Raw genomic sequence first — 3,502 nt, 5'->3', positions numbered from 1 at the left:
GGATAGTGTATATAGCCTTTCTGTACCATAACTTCTAACATGGGTAAATTACCACAATTTAGCTACTAGCGACGTCGCAAGTGGCAAGGTAAAAGTGTGTACATTTTGTAATTAGGCTAACAAAAATGGTCAAGTGGTAGGGTACTATCTGTAATAGTGAGTCGCCGAAGAAATTAAGTAATTATTTGTTGATAACTATGTAATAACTGTTACTATGTGGACCGGTCGATCTGTGGACTGCGGGTCCGGTGGTAAAGAAACACGAGGACAAAATAATTGAGCGACGCAGCCCACTGCCTGACCACCAAAGTTGAAGTTAATATCAGTGATATTGTTAGAGGGTTTGTTTCAGAAAACAAAAAGCATGTTTGGTAATTCAAGAACTGGGAGGTATTCCATCAATGTTCCATCCATCTCGTGAGACTTATGAAAATAAGCCTGGATTTTCCTTTAGCGACCTTGATGGAATACCCCCCTGCTGTTCCCATTTATGACCCCAAGGGTCAACAGATGATAAGACGGAGTGATGAAATAACAGAGGCAAGGAGATAAAAACTAAAATGTTTTCAGGTACAAAACTTTGTTTCTTTCCACAGATTTCCACAGACATCCCATATGAATGATGGAAGAACAGTTTAAAGCTCTATCATTGGACCAGGAATCACATCTTATTCTAAAATGCATTGTTCATGGGGATATTAGGAAACTGAGGAGACTGATTAAAAGCCATGACATAAATGGACAGTACAAGTTTCCTTCTGGGACCTTTTTGGATCATGTAACCCCTCTAATTGCTGCTGTTATATCTACAAATGAGGACATTTTGTAAAATCCTTCTCAAAGATGGTGCTGATCCCAACAGACTATCAAGCGAAGGTTTCACAGCACTGCAATATGCCTGTATGAACAAAGCTATACCTCTCAGTATAGTGAAGACCTTACTGGAAGCAAAAGCGAACCCCAATTATGATTTAATTCATACTGGTCACGGAATTGTACACACTGCACTTCAAATTTCAGCCGAAAATTACAGAACGGATATCATGAGAGAGCTTATCTATGCTGGTGCAACAGTAATGAATGAATGAATGGACTTTATTGTCATTGCTACAGTACAGGTACCAAACAACGAAATTTAGGAGGGGTGGCTCCCCTGGTGTTAGGAAAGGAAAAAAAAAAAAAAAAACTTTTTAGAAAAAGAACAAAAAATCACAAGGAGGTAAGGAGCTGGTTTACATAAATAAAGGCTATGTACACAATTCACTGTACTATACTGCACAGATAGTCAACTGGGGTTGTCATATTGCACAATAGTATTTTTTCACGTTATTTAAAGTGTCACAGTTTGCAGGCTTGAAATGTACATGTTTGTGCCTCAGCACTACACCTGATTTTTTCAGTCCAGCAGCTGCCATACAATCCGTCCAGTAGAACCATGTTCTTCAGCACTGCCTGGGTCTGATGTTCTTAATAAATTACTTACCAAACATATCCATCACTTGGCTAAGAACAATGATTTAATTTCCAAAATTGAGCCTTTTCTCAGTTTTTATAATGCATCAATGACAGAAAAAGCAGCTGATGTTTTCAAACGCTTTGAATCGCTCTTGCTAGAGGAGGAGCCTCAAAGTAATAGGACTATGATTGAAGTATCCCTCAACGTGGAAGTTCCAGGTGCAGAGGAATGGCAACAGACAGAGAGCATGTTCTCAACCTCATGAAGATGATTAGTGGCACATCAAAGTGATGATTGGAGTGTGTTTTATTCACACAACCAGTTCAAACAAGTTCAGTTTGAATGTTTTAAGTTAAACCCTTCATGCATTCTTTGTTTTTTTTTAGCATGTGGTCAATATCAGGCGTGTTACTATTGTTCGTTTCTACCCTGGTCTTTTGTTTTCTTTTCATGTTCTGTACCTTAAGTTGTTCTGGTAGCTTCCATTGTTCATGAGGGGTAGTGGTGGTCTAGTGGATAGTGAGTTGGACTTGTGATCAGAAGGTTGTGAGTTCAAATCCCGCCTGAAACCACACCACTACTAGTGTGCCCTTGAGTAAGGCACTTAGCCCTCAGTTACTCCAGGGGGAATGTCCCTGTAATTTGTAATTGTAAATCACTTTGGATTAAAAGCGTCTGCTAAATGTCAAAATTATTACATGCATAAAGTGGCTGAGGGACTCCAAGAATCTACATATCTTCATTGAGAGTGCAAGCAAGCGTTTTTCCAAAGCTCCTCCAGGGATTCTCGATTTTGGTGCGTTAAAAGCATTGTACCATTTTTTTTTAAACTATTAGAGTGGGAGAGATACCCTGAGGTATCACTTGCTATGATTCCAAAACTAGTGGAACTGCTTTCTTCATCGGAAGATCCTGTATTGACATTAGTTGTGAGAGCACTCTATGTGATCACGCAGAAGACAAAAGGCAAAGATGATTGGAGTGACTCCCTCATTGATGAATTGTGTCATCACATTGTCCGTTGCACACAGCTAAAAGAATGTTCCTCTAAACTGAAGATGTTTGCCTATGGGGTACTTGCAAATCTCATGACATGCACCCCAGGGATCCTCAGATCACTAGAACTTCTTCCTGTGTCTGATGAACTGCTTCTTTATGTAGATTTGTTGATGGAAGAGACCCTGAAAGAAAACCTGAGGAAACTGAATGGATTCTTAGAAAATCAAGAGAGTGCAGTCCCCAAATCAACAAGACAAGATTCAGAAGATAGTCCTAGCTCAGGAAACAAGAAGAAGAAAAAGAAGAAAAAGAAGAGGAATGCAGAGATGTCAAAAGAGACAGACAAACAAGAAAGCAATGCATGTGTAGTCTCTGATACTCTATCTTCTCCTGTTGAAGAATCTGCTTTAGATGGTGTTAAGCCATTCATTACTACCACTGAGACATCACCATTATGATCAATATCATGCACGCAGCATATTACATAGCAAAGGAGGAGCTGCCTTTCACACAGTTTCCAACGCTACATGGGCTCATCAACAGGACTGGGGGCAAGCTTCCAGACTGTTATACCTCAGACAAGGCATGTGCTAGGTATGTACAGTAGGCTACCTATTAACCCATTCACAGCATCATTATAATAATTTGTTTGAATATAGTGTTCCACACAGTCCTCATGGCCTAACAATGAAGACATAGAAAATAATGTTTGACTATACTTTTTAATTATAAAGGGTACTGTTTTTGCCCTTTGATTCAGATTCATAGTGGGAATGTATGACATGGAGAGGGAGAGACAGCTGGAAAAAAATCAAAAAAGCCAATTATTTCTCCATACTTATTGACGGGGCGACGGATAGCGCTAGGCTAGAGAACGAGCTGCTCTACGTTCGCTATCTGTCAGCTGAGGGGCCAGTAAACGCTTACCTGTCCATTGAGGATGTAAAGAATGGCAATGCAGCCGGGGTCCTGGACACCATCTATGCAGGTAGTGATTCTCCCTGCAATCTCTCTCTCTGCACCATGGAATGGCTACCTTCAGTGATA

This window comes from Nansenia antarctica, assembly GCF_963989245.1.
Source record: "Nansenia antarctica genome assembly, chromosome: 2".
In the NCBI taxonomy this organism is placed as follows: Eukaryota; Metazoa; Chordata; class Actinopteri; order Argentiniformes; family Microstomatidae; genus Nansenia; species Nansenia antarctica.
This window is presented reverse-complemented; position numbering follows the sequence as displayed.